Raw genomic sequence first — 15,395 nt, forward strand, 5'->3', positions numbered from 1 at the left:
CTAAGCAACCAACACGCATGCAAGGACCGGTCGGTAGTACTCGGTGGCAATGATCTTCGTATGTGGGTACTTGTACCGTAGCACCTTGATCCGTCGTCGAAGGAGAGAGCTCTGGTAGCGTCCCAGCTTGTTCATACTCTTCAGGCATCCGTGCCCATCATACTCCATGTTGTTTGGGCTAGCGAGCATCGTGAGAATTGCCGGTAGGCAGCCAATGGGGAAGATGTCTGCCACAACTACTTGGCGCCGTGCTGGATCAGTATCTGTAGAGGGTTATCAGTTTCTTAGTTTATCTTGAGTCATACTATAACATGTATGAATGTGTTCGGATCCAAAGTATTTTTGAGCTGGTGTGCAGTCGCTCGGGTTGACACGTCGTCTATTTAAATTATGCTAAACACTTCCTCCTTTCTTAGAAACAAATGTATAACGTCGGGATATCGACCTGGTTTCCTTATGCATCCTTGACATTTTTTTTGAGTTGCAGACCATTTTTAAGTAGATGTCAATAAAATCTGTGAAAATTTGAATTATGAAAAAATAAGAGTAATCTAAATACACTATTTTTACTTATAATTTTGAAAATTTTATATATTAATCAGTAATAAAACTTTTGACGCCACACATTCTACCAAGCCGTTTATTTAAGAATGGAAGCAATACTCTTATTGGTTACATGTAAGAAAACTCTTATTGGTTATGATATTACAAATTAAAGTTGGAAAGTAAGAGAGGCTGCTCACTCATTTGTGCGAGCCACCATGCTAATCTAATTCTAAAAAGAGATAAAGGACATATATGTCTGTTAACAATGCGTGGCCACGTTATTGGTCAGTGCATCTCAAAATACATATTTGAACTGGTACTATAGCAAAGCAAAAAAAAAAAAAACTACTACCTCCGATCTATAATAAGTGTCACGGTTTTGAACTAGCTCCAGTTCAAAACTGCGACACTTATTTTAGATCGGAGAGAGTACTTATTTCTTTAATTCAGTTTACAAAAATATATTTACAATTAACATACTTTACATTATCATAGTGCCAAAATATCTATTTCAATAGTCTTGTTTGACTCATTTAAAAAACGTTTAATTAGTTTAGAAACTAAATGTTGGAAATTCTTCTGCTGGTGCACTGACCAAAAGAGTCCATGACTCCATTGATCCTAGCTACTCTCTCTGTTCGGAATTACTTGTCGTGGAAATGGATGTATATAGAATACGTCTAGATACATCCATTTCTGCGACAAGTAATTCCGAACGGAGGGAGTACATATCAAGAACAGACTTTTCAAATGATATCGATATGGTCACGACGTGCCACAAGCCCGCAACCAACATATAAGAAGCTTTATCCCGCAAAAAAAGAAGCATATAAGAAGCTTTGCGTTACAGAATTCAAAAAGTCAAAAGAAAAAACATGTGCAGGATGTGGGAATTAAAGGAAGAGTGGAATTCCATCCGTAGTACCTCTACGCCTCGGGAGATGCTGTCAACAATTTGAGGAGCATAAACTCTGGCTTGTTCCACGGTCCTGTTGCACGACATAAGGAAGTTGTAGTCATTTCCTCCGAACTCTCCCATGACAAACAGGGAGCTCCCGAAGAAATCAGCACCTTTTCCTGCACATGCCATGGACGTACGACGAGCTAAATCACTTCACTTGGACATGAAAATCATGTGGTGATTAAGGACTGATGTATAATTAGCAGCAGCCTACCCTTGCAGAGCGAAGGCTTTAGTTTCTGGAACCAGTCGAGCTGATCGTGGAGGGAGCGGTTGATCGGAGGTTCCACGGTCAAATTCTGTCCCTGCAGGTATGTCAGGTTCAGAGCCGGCGCTCCTGCCACGGCGAAGTTTACTCCGTTGGAGAAGTTGCTCCCCTTGGCGAGATACGGCGGCACCAAAGGCAGACCCAAAGCCTGAGCTGCAAAATGAAGCACCGTTATATGCAAGCTCTCTGTCCATATGTCTTCTAGCTAGTCAGGATCAACAGAGATTGACTAAGTTTGGCAGTGCATTTGTGGTTAGGTTACCGATGAAGTCCAGCACAAGGCGGCCGTCGGTGGCGCGTCCGGTGGGGTAGCCGAAGAAGGTCTCGCCGTAGGGGAGGTTGTTGAATGGGTTCGGGCCGGGAAGGACGGGATCAGCCCACCTGACCAAGTTACCCGTGTCGGCATAGGAGTCGCCGAAGCTGATTATGGAGGTGAAGCGGCTCCGGCCGCCACCGGAGTAGGCAACGCGGGAGCACGACAGGATGAAGAGCAAGAGGAGCGCTGCGTGAGGTGTTCTCATACTTGGTTGCTTGCTGCTTGCTGCTTGTATGTTGGGGCTTCCATTCTTGCTCTCCAAATGCTACATAGAAGCAAAGCGTATATACCATGCTAAACAAAGCAAAGGTTAGTTAAAACTTAAAAACACATATAGTATGGTTTTCCAATAAACAAATGTAAGTTGCGCGGGAATCTTGTAACAATTTGATATTACGTGGAGAAAACCTGTATTCCGGCCCACACCAACTTGACAGTGGTGGTTAACATCTGCTTCTTATTTATGTCTAGTTGGGCTGGTTATTAGCGGCCACTACTATGCAGGCCAATTATCCTTCTTGTCGAGAACAAAATTTAGAGCCAATAATTCCATTGTAGTTTTGCTCTTTTTGGGGGAAAAGGTATTTCCTCATATCCATAATTTCATATTAAGTGTCGCTGACTTAGTATTACAACTTTAGTAATAAAAATATGTACTAAGTCGGTGATATACTATGTCAGTGACAGTTAATATGGATCGGAGGGTGTATCTTTTTTTGTAATGCTTCAAAAAAGACTAGAATATTTGCATTGTTACATAAGTAATAGCAGTTGACACTTCTTGAAAACTAAAACTAGAAAATGGGGTGTCCTTCAAAATTACAACCAGGGAGTGGACTAGTTGAGAAGTCGGACAGCGAGAAAAAAGCAAGGCTCAGTTTGTTGAAAAAGGGTAAATCATCGTCGTCTTCATCGTCGTTGTTGTTATGTACTTCCTCCGTCCCAAAATAAATGTCTCAAGTTTAGTATAACTTTTTTTTTTAGAAAAGAGGCTCTTGCCCGGCCTTAGACTGAGGCCCTTACAGATCCAACACGAGTTCCAGACCGAATAAGTAGCACGAAGTACGGAAAAGGAAATACAAGCGATACAAGCCCGAAGGCGAAGATAAACGACGCAGCACCCAGCCAAAAGGGGAAACATCGGGCTCTCGAGGTAGCATAGTCAGGTGTCATGCCGGAGGTGCCTAAGAATGGCAATGGGGCCCCATACTCGCCAAACCCACGGGGATTTCATCTATTAGGGGGCGGGGATGGGCGAAAAACTTCCCCATGGGAATATTTACTAAACTAATTTATTCCCCATAGGGTACAACGGGGATGGGATGATATTATGCTCCCCATACCCAATACCCATCAGGGAGCTACTTTTTAACTATGACATTGCGGTCAACCTTAAAATATTCACAAATAAACTTGTGAAAACAAAAAAATCTAAGGAAAACCTTAAACCTAACCCACATCCTCACCTCAGCCGCCACCATGACCAAGAAGTGAGTATGACCTATATCGATATTAGCAGAACACGAACAATGCCATTTATATTTGTTGATTATAGTATGTCACATTATGTATATGATCATTTGTTCATGGGGATGGGGACCCTAATGGGGCCCCGTTCCCTAGTGGGGCATGGGTACGGGGAAATTTCATCCCCAGTCATGTAAACGGGGATGTGAATGGGATGATGGGGAATAGATGGGGATGGGGATGTTCTAGGATACCCATAGGGGATTGTCCCCATTGCCATCCCTAGAGGTGCCCCTTGTGTTGCTCGACGAAGCTCGGTACACTTTGCTCACACCTTTGCTGCGAGCCACTCCACGTGCCTTCTGTCTTGCGCCCTTGACAAAGGTTTCCAGAGCTGCAAGAAAGACACCAGTTTGTATAATAGATCAGCCGGGTGTTTGATGTATATTCCCTCTATCAAAGCCTTGTTTCTTGTGGTCCATAGAGCCCACGCCAGCGCCCCAAAACCCACCCAGGCCATTCGTCTATCTCGCCCGGAGGTGGCCCTGGCAACCGGTAGTTTAGTATAACTTTGTACTAAAATTAATACAAAGTTAAGACACTTATTTTAAAACGGAGGGAGTAGGTTTTAGATGTAGGATATGAACAGTTCAGTTTGCCACATTTGCCGTCAATGTGACAATTATATTCCGCCCCGGCATCACCTTGATAGTGATATGATTAACACGAGTGAATGTGCATTCTGTTTCGTTTGGTCCTTTAAAAGCGTGTTGTTTTTGGCAACTGCTAGCTTCTTATTTATGACAAGTTGGGCTGCTGATAACAACTGTTTTCTATTTAAGTCAGTTTTGATTGGGATTTTAGCACCCGCTGTGTGTATTATTCTCATGCTATATCAATCACTTGATTTTCTTTATGTCAGTTTTGATTGGGATTTTAGCACCACACACTGTGTGTATTATTCGCATAGCTGTATTGCTTGATTTTCTTTATCCGGTGCGCGCGTCTGGGTTCGAATTTAGATTTTTTTTGAAACTATTATGATTTTTATAGCAAATTCGGAAACTATACGCCCTAATGCATAAAAATCAAAACTATGACCCCGTCGGCCTTCTGTTGGCAGAAGAGGGACTTTTCGGACTACCGTTGGCCGAAGTGGGCTCTTCAGCCTCCCGTTGGCCGAAGAGTGCGCAGCTGGGCCGAAGATAGTATCTTCGCCTTCCCGTTGGCCGAAGAGCACTCTTCGGCTTCCCATTGGCCAAAGAGTGTCAGGGGCACAAAATGCAATTAAGATGACCTTAAATGAAAAAGTTATCCACATGAAAATCTTCGTCTCGTTGAAACAGTTGATTTTGATATAAAAATCGTCTTAATCCGAGGTCGTATGCAACCTGTAGAGTCAAAATAAGGTCAGGGGCAGAAGCTGCAGAGTTACTTCGGACAGACCGAATGGATGTCAGAAAATTTGTTACTGGACACCCGGTGCACTCGGTGAGACCGTATGAAATACAGAAGAGTACACAAGTTTGGTCACGTTCACTCGGTGAGACCGAACCAAACCATTCGGAGGCTCCGAATGGATCCGGAAAATTGCCAAAGATTCCTGACCGAGTTAAAGTTAGGATTTTTGATCCGAAAAATTGTTCGTCTGCACCGGGAAGACTGCTTGCGTACCGCGCTTCCGGACGGGTCTCCTTCGACGTGAGTTACGGTGCATCACCCCCGGCGTCGAGGGTACACAGTGACGTTTTTGTGTGCATCATCACCGGCGTCGAGGGTACACGGTGACGGGCCTGAGAGGTGACCATTGCCTCTACTTTGCATGGTGGATGATACCACCGCCGAAAGTTTTGGTCTCAATTCCTGCCATCGCAACAGAGACATTTCTTCAATGCCGGCATGTGTCTTCCCGGTGCAGACGAACAATGCCCACATCGATTTATGAGGCGGCTGGACTTCCCGTACAATAAAAGGACTAAAAATTCGATCCAAAAATCTTTGGCAATTTTTCGGAGCCTCCGAGTGGTTTGGTTCGGTCTTGATACGTCTCCAACGTATCTATAATTTTTTATTGTTCCATGCCGTTATATTATCAATCTTGGATGTTTTATAATCATTTTATATCATTTTTGGTACTAACCTATTGACATAGTGCCAAGTGCCAGTTGTTGTTTTTCCATGTTTTTTACATCGCTGAAAAATCAATATCAGACGGAGTCCAAATGCCACGAAACTTCATGATGATTTTTATGGGCCAGAAGGAACACAACGGGCTCTGGCTGTGCCTGGGGGTGCCCCGAGGGGGGCACAACCCACCAGGGCGCGCCAGGAGGCCCATGCGCGCCCTGGTGGGTTGTGCCCACCTCGGGTGCCCCCCGGACCGCCTCTTTGCTCTATAAATACCCCAATATTCCAGAAACCCTAGGGGAGTCGACGAGATATTCATCCATCCGCCGCAGAGTCCAGAACCACCAGATCCAATCTAGACACCATCTCGGATGGGGTTCACCACCTCCATTGGTGCCTCTCCGATGATGCGTGAGTAGTTCTTTGTAGACCTTCGGGTCCGTAGTTAGTAGCTAGATGGCTTCCTCTCTCTCGCTGAATTCTCAATACAATGGTCTCTTGGAGATCCATATGATGTAACTCTTTTGCGGTGTGTTTGTTGGGATCTGATGAACTTCGAGTTTATGATCAGTTGTATCTTTTTATATCCATGAAAGTTATTTGAGTTTCTTTGATCTCTTATATGCATGATTACTTATAGCCTCGTATTTCTTCTCCGATATTTGGGTTTTGTTTGGACAACTTGATCTATTTATCTTGCAATGGGAAGAGGTGCTTTATAGTGGGTTCGATCTTACGGTGCTTGATCCAGTGACAGAAAGGGAAACGACAAGTATGTATCGTTGCTACTAAGGATAAAACGATGGGGTCTATCTCTACATAGATAGATCTTGTCTACATCATGTCATCGTTCTTATTGCATTAGTCCGTTTTCCCATGAACTTAATACACTAGATGCATGCTGGATAGCAGTCGATGTGTGGAGTAATAGTAGTAGATGCAGGCAGGAGTCGGTCTACCAATCTTGGACGTGATGCTTATATAATGATCATTGCCTAGATATCGTCATGATTATTTGAAGTTCTATCAATTGCCCAACAGTAATTTGTTTACCCACCGTTTGCTATTTTTCTCGAGAGAAGCCACTAGTGAAACCTACGGCCCCCGGGTCTTCTTTCTCACATATTTGCCTTTGCGATCTACTTTTTCTTTTGCATTTATTTTCAGATCTATTAAACCAAAAATATAAAAAATACCTTGCTGTGTTTTATTTTTATTTATTTTATTTGGCATTCGATCTATCAATCTACTACAAATTTACCTCACGTCCTTTGCCTATCTTGAGACGTCATACCCCGGAAGGGATTGACAACCCCTTTAACACGTCGGATTGCGAGGATTTGTTATCTGTGTGCAGGGGCTGTTTACGTTGTGTTGCTTGGTTCTCCTACTGGTTCGATAACCTTGGTTTCATATCTAAGGGAAATAACTACCGCCGCCGTGCTGCATCATCCCTTTCTCTTTAGGGAAATACCGACGTTGCTTCAAGGGACGTCAGGTCTCACCGAGTGAACGTGACCAAAATTGTGTACTCTTCTGTATTCCACACGGTCTCACCGAGTGCACCGGGTGTCCCATGACAAATTTTCTGACATCCATTCGGCATGTCCGAAGTAACTCTGCAGCTTCTGCCCCTGACCTTGTTTTGACTCTACAGGTTGCATACGACCTTGGATTAAGACGATTTTTATATCAAAATCAACCGTTTCGACGAGAAGAAGATTTTTCATGTTGATAGCTTTTTCATTTGAGATCATCTTAATTACGTTTTGTGCCCCTGACACTCTTCGGCCAACGGGAAGCCGAAGATACTAACTTCGGCTAACGGGAGGCTGAAGAGCCCACTTCTGCCAACGGTTGGTCGAAAAGTCCCTCTTCGGCCAACAGAAGGCCGACGGGGTCATAGTTTCGATTTTTATGCATTGGGGCGTATAGTTTCCGAATTTGCTATAAAAATCATCATAGTTTCGAAAAAAATCTCGAATTTAAACGTACAATTGTCCTGTGCTCTGTGGACTGGTGTATGTGTGATACTCCTATGTGAGTCCCCTTCTCTTTTCTTTTGTACAGTTCAGTTGGTTAGGTTCTTTATATTGAAATCAGCTCACCTTTTTCGACAAGGAGGGTGAATTTTCTTGGCTTCAATTGTGGCGAGGAGGGCCACTATCAAGTGGGGTGCCGAACTCCTCTCCTGCTGCATATGTAAACGCCCGGGCCACCCGGCTTTGCTGTGTCCCGAGCAGTCAATCGAGGGAGAACCCATGCTCTATGGCCACAAAATCGAGGGGATGGGGTTTTTTCACATTGAGATCAACGAGCCAGATACCCCCACCCCTTCGTTGACAGCACGCATCTCTGTTTTGGACAATGCTACCTCTTGAGCACTGCGTTGGTTTTCCCTTGAAGAGAAAAGGGTGATGCAACAAAGTAGCGTAAGTATTTCCCTCAGTTTTTGAGAACCAAGGTATCAATCCAGTAGGAGACCACGCGCGAGTCCCTCGTACCTACACAAACAAATAAGAACCTTGCAACCAACGCGATAAAGGGGTTGTCAATCCCTTCACGGCCACTTGCAAAAGTGAGATCTGATAGAGATGATAAGATAATGTTTTTGGTATTTTTATGATAAAGATTAAGAGTAAAGATTGCAAAATAAAAGTAGATCGGAAACTTATATGATAGAGAATAGACTCGGGGGCCATAGGTTTCACTAGAGGCTTCTCTCAAGATAGCATAAGTATTATGGTGGGTGAACAAATTACTGTCGAGCAATTGATAGAATTGAGCATAGTTATGAGAATATCTAGGCATGATCATGTATATAGGCATCATGTCCGCAACAAGTAGACCGACTCCTGCCTGCATCTACTACTATTACTCCACACATCGACCGCTATCCAGCATGCATCTAGAGTATTAAGTTCATAAGAACAGAGTAACGCATTAGGCAAGATGACATGATGTAGAGGGATAAACTCAAGCAATATGATATAAACCCCATCTTTTTATCCTCGATGGCAAACAATACGTGTCGTTTCCCCTTCTGTCACTGGGATCGAGCACCGCATGATTGAACCCAAAACTAAGCACTTCTCCCTTTGCAAGAAAGATCAATCTAGTAGGCCAAACCAAACTGATAATTCGAAGAGACTTGCAAAGATAACCAATCATACATAAAAGAATTCAGAGGAGATTCAAATATTGTTCATAGATAATCTTGATCATAAACCCACAATTCATCGGATCTCGACAAACACACCGCAAAAAGAGTTACATCGAATAGATCTCCAAGAAGATCAAGGATAACTTTCTATTGAGATCCAAAGAGAGAGAAGAAGCCATCTAGCTAATAACTATGGACCCGAATGTTTGAGGTAAACTACTCGCACATCATCGGAGAGGCTATGGTGTTGATGTAGAAGCCCTCCATGATCGATGCCCCTCCGGCGGAGCGCCGGAAAAGGCCCCAATATGGGATCTCACGGGTACAGAAGGTTGCAGTAGTGGAAATAGGGTTTCGTGGTGCTCCTGGATGGTTTCGGGGTACGTAGGCATATATAGGAGGAAGAAGTAGGTCGGTGGAGCCATGAGGGGCACACGAGGGTGGGGGCGTGCCCAGGGGGCAAGCGCGCCTCCCTGCCTCGTGGCCTCCTCGTTGATTTCTTGACGTCCACTCCAAGTCCTCTGGATCACGTTTGTTCCAAAAATAACTCTTCCGAAGGTTTCATCCCGTTTGGACTTCGTTTGATATTCCTTTACTGCGAAACACTGAAATAGGCAAAAAACAGCAATTTGCACTGGGCCTTGGTGTTGTAGGGTGGAACCCTAGATGGAGATCTTTCACGAATTGGAGGGGAAATCCCCAAGAACACGAAGAACACAAGAGAGGGAAAACACTCAAATTGACTAGATCCAATCACACATATGCTAGATCCAATCACACAAAGAGAGATACAATGATTCAAAGACAACAAAGGAAAGATACAAGGTACTAGTTCATCCCAATCCTATGAGGAATGAGGTCTTGAAGGGGGCCACCCATGAGGGGGTCTTTAGGTTGGTCACTCCAAGAGGTCTTGATCTCCTAGTGGAGTGGATCCATGGAGCAAAGCTCACATATGTCTATCATATACTTTGCTATCGTCCTAAATGAGCTAGGTGGGGGGTACTTATAGTCTAGGGGCGAAACATGAGGTAGAGAGGGGTAAAATGGTCAAAGACCACAAAATGCACGCAGGCATACGGAGGGGTCCGGGCACCCGGGGTAAAACCGGCCGGGCACCCGGACCGGTCAGGGCCACCGCCCGAGGGGTGGCTGAAGGGGGGCCGGGAACCCGGGGGGTGACAGCCCGGGCACCCGGGGGGGGGGTGCTGGCTCCCAGGTGGGAGAGGCTGGGCACCCGGGGCCAAAGGTGCGGGCACCCGGGCCGGCGGCCTGTGGCCTGGTGGCTGGCCGGGCACCCGGGGCCTCAAGGCCGGGCACCTGGGGGGTGCCCTGGGCCGCGCTGGGCCAAGAGTGGCCGGGCACCCAGGGCTGCAGGCCGGGCACCCGGGGCCGGCTGGAGCTGCGCCAGGGAGGGGCCGGGCCTCCGGGGCCAAAGTGCCCGGGCACCCGGAGTGTCCAGAGCCACTCCTCCTTCTCTCTTCTCGCTTCCTCCTCCTTCTCCTCGACCGCAGGTGCTTGTGTCTCCGGGTGAACTTGGTGTTTCCCTCCGTGTTCCTCGTGACGATCTCCCAAGTACCTAAGAATGCATAACATCTCCGTTTGAGGTAGGACCCGATTCATAAGCGATTCCGAACGAGACTCGAAGAGGAAAGAAGTGACCTCGTTGTCGATGTTGCGTGCACGTGCTCTTGTCACCGGTCCTCTCGGTGCTAGCGATGGTGATGGCGTGTCCATGTGGATGGACGAGGGATGCTCCGCATCATCTCCCCCCCCCCCCTTGGGAGAGATCCGTCCACGGGTCGTGATCTTCATCACCATGGGAAAGAGATGGCGTCGCCATGTAGGAGTGGACAACCGGCAAGTACTCATCGTCGTCAAGCTTGAAATGGGCACTCTCCAATGTCGCACCGTCTAGTGATTCCTTCAAAAGGAGCAAGTATAACAAACACTTGGAAAAACAAATGTGGTTAGCATTAGTGCTAAACCAAGCATTCACGAGGTGATTCACCAAACAAGTGTCGTCATCAAGTGTAACATATGGTGTGACAAGGGAGTGTGGCATGGCATGTAAGCACATAAATTGAGCACATGGAAAAGCATCATGGAAACAAGCATGCATAGGTGAGGTAAAGGTGCTAATATGTTGGACAAGTAAACAAGCATCTACCTCAATGTCATAGCAAGCATGCATAAGACTCTCAATGAACGGTCTACGGTAGGCATAACAGTCATTCACAACACCAAAGAAGATGATATGTATAAACACATGCAAGTGCAAGAAATTCCAAGCATAATGTGCATAGGGTGTAGTGAAAATCGAGTGGCACTCAACACAATGGAAAGAGCAGTTGTTCATCATGTGTGAGGCAAACAAGTCAAGCAAGTGACAAGCAATGGGACATGGAATATGTGAAGTAATGACATTGTTGCAACCAAACATATGATGGGAGAAAGTAATCCGAGAATTGGATGCAACATGAGAGAGCATGGAAATCAAGTTGTGCAAACTAGTGGAGCGAAGATGCAACACACTAGAGGAAATCATGGCAATCCTGTCATGTGAGCAAATAATAGATATAGTAAATGCACATGATATATTGCAAGCACGAACACAAAGCAAGATCAATGTATCATCGCAGGCATGGGGCACATAGAAAACATGGCCATAACAAGCAATATCTCCACCAAGCTTGCAAATACGCATACACGTAGTAGAATCAATCATCATGTGTAATGCAAAGCATGGGTCACAAATGCATGGCAAAGGCATATGAATAATCATGTCATGCAAAGTGAACATGGCAAGATGGGCATATAATATGTAATGGACAATAACCCATAACCATGGGAGGGCCATGTAGAAGAAATGCGCGAAGTGTTTGCGCGAAGAGAGCGGTGGGCAAGACACTCCAAGGGATCCCAAGTCATCATTGCTCTCTAGAGCTCATTTTGTCAACTTGTGGGATTGCGAGATTGACAAGTATTCATGTGTACCTACACAAAAGAGACACAAACCAAAGAAAGTGTGTGCGTGGTAAATATACACATCATCCATCATGATGTGTATGTGCATGTGTGAGTTAGCACAAGATAAGCATCGCTCAAAGAAATTTGATGCATGGTATAAGAACATGTCATCCATCATGAAAGAATAGTTGTTATGTATGACACGATGGGGACACAAATTGAGAATGCAAGTATATGGCACATCCATATCATTTTTATTCATGGGAAGCATATTGTGCACACAAGTAGTGGGATCATGCAAAGTGTGGAATGCATCAAAATCTCCTAATATGTATGAGGAAACTATGGGGGTCTCCTCATGAGAATTAATGGAAACATCACATGAAGAATATGGACAACATCCAAAACAATGCATATCCAAAGCTAGGTGGTCATGGCATGGAATATAGGATAAATGATGCAAAGGGAGCATATCAATATCATCACAAGAAAAACAAATGTCAATAACCATGGGCTTGTCATCTATGCCATATGTGCAAATTGGGTTAATTTTAATGGCATATGCATAGTCACTACGATGAGATTGCAAATATGACATATTGTTGATCTCATGCATAGCATATGACAAGTCAAGCGGATTGTCAAACATGATGTGACCGAGAGAATTATCACAAGAAATCCTATGTAACATGGCATCACGACTAATAGACTCCACATGGCAATCATCAAACCCATCATAAATGGGTAAATCATCGCATGGGGAAGTCGAACTAGCATGAAGCATGGCAATAGGTGGATCAACATCATGCAAGCAATCAATGTCAAGAGTGTCCACTAGTGGGACTAGAGCATCACCTTCACCTATGTTACCTTGTTCATTCCACTCAAGTGGTGTAGGTGAGGTGGCAAAGACCAAATGGTGGGCATCCTCATCAACTTGATGGAACCATGTGGGGGGTGCATCATATTCCACCATGGCCATCGTCTTGTCCATAGGAAGGACGAAGTCGTCGCGGATCGGCGCGTCATCATATATGGGACCTAGCACCAAATGAGAAGACACAATAGAGGTAGAGGTCAAGTTGTTAGAAATGCAAATGGCCTCACTTGCCCTATCAACTTCCTCACTCTCTCTATGTGGTGGTGGCTCACTCACTCCCTCAAGGTAGGTGCACTCAATGTCACATATGGTGGAGTCACTCATCTCACTCAAGTGGTGGGGGTTGTGGCTCTCCTCACATGGGAATTGTGGCAACTTATCATATATGGGGCTAGTGGTGAAGGCACTCTCACTCTCCATATGGTGGCCTAAGTCACTCAAGTCATCATACGTCGCCATGGTTGAAGGGAAAATCCCATGCTCAACCATCTCGTCGTTGTCGCCGTGGATGAAGGCCAAAGATGGCACACCATCTCTCTCCTCCATGACCGAAGGGAAAATCCCATGCTCGATCATCTCGTCACCGTCGCCGTGGAGGAAGGACGATGTAGGCGTACTCGTCGGAGGTAGGCGAAGATGCCATACATCCAAAGGCGAAGATGCCTTGATGACACTTGGCGAAGATGCCGAAGTGGTCGTAGTAGTCGTAGCTCCGTCTTGGTGGTGCTTGTCTCGCGGTCTTCTCTTGTGCTCGTGAAGTTTGGCCGTCGCTTGATGTAGAGCTTTTTGGGACTTGTAGGTGTACGCATCGCGAGCATCTTCATCTTGATGGTGTTGTAGTGCTTGAGCTCGATGACGTTCCGAAGATTGGCCACTTGAGCGTCGCCGCCTTGAAGATGATGAAGGTGAAGAAGACTTGTAGTTGGCCACCATGTCTCGTACTTGATCCCTTTGTTCGGCCAATTTGGTGTCGAGGTAGTCCCTTATCCTTGCTTCGTTTTGGCGAATGTCGATGGCGAGTCGCTCCATGCCTTGCATTGCTCGTTGTAGTCCGAAGATGGGCGTTGTGGTGATGTAGTTGTTCGCGTTGTCGTTGTCGTGGAAGACCGGAGATGAAATGCCTTGCCTATCCATCACAAGACTCGAGCAAATGTGAGTGGAAGAAAGGAAAGAACTAGACCAAATGTACCATTCCAATGTTGAAGATGGATCAATGATCACTCAATAATGTATCAAGGAAATAGCACAATTGGTACCGGATCTTGTCAATTCTCACACCTACACAAGTAAGGCTTATGGTGGAGCTCGGTGAGGATAGTGGCACAAAAATTTGATGCAAAATGTTAGCAAGAGTCAAAAATGTTGGAAAACATTCACAAATTCGCAAGTGAAACAAGTAGACCAATAGCAATATGCGGCACACGGAAACACACACACGGATAGATAAATGGGGTCGTGCAACCAATGAATGAGCACAAAATGTGGAATCCATGGAAAACGCTCGTGTTGCACAACTCTAGAGAGACGCTAGCACGATTGCTCAATAGGCGGATACGACACTTGTGCACAACCTATAAGATGCAAAATGTACGAGCTTTCTATCCCAAGTATGCTATGTGTATGATGTTCCGGTGTTTCGCACACGATGATCCAAGATGATCAATATGGTAATATGGTATGCAATGTGGCGATGCTATGGCTCTTGCTTACAAGCTCTTTGCTCTCTTTTTTCCTTTTTGCTTAAAAGCTTATTCTCTTTTTTTTTATATATGGCCACTATGCGACATGCACAAACCAAGATAGCAATTTTGTATATGCGGGAACAATCTTGTGACACAAGTGATGATATGATGATACCAATATGATATGGTATGTATGTAATGGAAGGTATGGATCACTAATGTGCACAAGTAACGTTGCCGGCAATACTCAAAGGCTAGTCTCGATGGGCAAGTGACGCAAAATGGGCTAAGGGGTTAACAATGTAATGGCAAGAATGTACAATGAATGGATACCACGATACCAAGATGATATAGAGGTTACCGTTCTTGCTTACGGTTAGGGCGTCAAAATGGTGAAGTGGTCGATGTCGAAGCGACCTCGTGGCGATGATGAGTGGTGGTGTTCTTGATGTAGATACCAAGATGATGTAGACCCGTCCCTAATTAGCCGAAACACCTTAGGAAATGGTAAAAACCGCAAACATAAAATCTCCAAAGGCAAATGTCAAATGGTGGTGGCGGAATGCGATGGTGGTTCCGGAGTTAGCAATGCGGAAGTGGTGGTGGTGGTTGATGACTAAGCGACCATCCCTAAGTAGCCGAAACACCTTAGGAGACTCAAGTCACCCCTCAAGCAACCACAAATGCTATATGGAGCAAAAATTGGGTTAGGTTGCGGAAAGCTATGGTGGTTTTGTGGGTGATGTGGTGGATGGCCTATGCAAAGATGCCAAAATGCCAAATTTTTGATGGAGTCAAATGGTGGTAAAACCAATATGAGCAGCTTGGGCACGTCTCTAGCTTTTCAACGAGCCAAAGAACACCCAAATCGGAGTTCGGGAGTGAAAGTTATGAGTGAAAACGTAAAGTGCACGCGGCTGATTCTGGGGGGTGCGGGTGTCCGGGGGGGAAGGTGCGGGCACCCGGGGTGGTCCGAGGCAAACAGCCCGGGGGTGCGGGAGCCCGGGGTTTGGGC

General features: G+C 45.4%; 1 pseudogene; it reads right to left on the minus strand.

The window, feature by feature from the left end:
- LOC123055977 (GDSL esterase/lipase At1g28600-like) lies at positions 1 to 2,296 on the minus strand (annotated as a pseudogene).
- Between the last annotated feature and the right edge of the window lie 13,099 nt (positions 2,297 to 15,395).

Source organism: Triticum aestivum, chromosome 2D, assembly GCF_018294505.1.
Source record: "Triticum aestivum cultivar Chinese Spring chromosome 2D, IWGSC CS RefSeq v2.1, whole genome shotgun sequence".
Classification (NCBI taxonomy): Eukaryota; Viridiplantae; Streptophyta; class Magnoliopsida; order Poales; family Poaceae; genus Triticum; species Triticum aestivum.